Source organism: Phaenicophaeus curvirostris, chromosome 16, assembly GCF_032191515.1.
Source record: "Phaenicophaeus curvirostris isolate KB17595 chromosome 16, BPBGC_Pcur_1.0, whole genome shotgun sequence".
NCBI lineage: Eukaryota > Metazoa > Chordata > Aves > Cuculiformes > Cuculidae > Phaenicophaeus > Phaenicophaeus curvirostris.
In genome coordinates, this window is record NC_091407.1 from 2,341,332 (window position 1) to 2,341,792 (window position 461).

Genomic DNA, 461 nt, shown 5'->3' on the forward strand with positions numbered 1-461 from the left:
ATATTTTTCATATTGGAATTAAATTATATCTTGATTTCTGCACTTTCTCCTACTTGATAATAAAAAGATTCACAAATTGCCCCTTGGTGCTGCTTTGGGCATAGCCTGTAGCTGTAATTACTGCTTTGGAATTCACTACAGAAATGCTCTTTGCGATGTTAGTTCCATCCTTCTGGGAGCAGTTAATTCCCCTTCAAAACAATAGGGCAGTCATAGGGTAAAGTGGAGAACAACTGGTTGCAAACCTGTTGCAGGTTTTTGCTCAGAAATTACAGTTTTATACCTTGATCTGTTTGCACAGCACATACACCTTTCGAAAGGAGAGCGGTTTTGTTGATAATAAAGGCATTATTTGGACAAAATTGACAGCATTTTAAGAACCTGTGACAACCAATCCCAGTAAAACTAGGAGTTAAATTGCATTCAGAAGAGAAGTCACACATAATAAACCACTGATATTG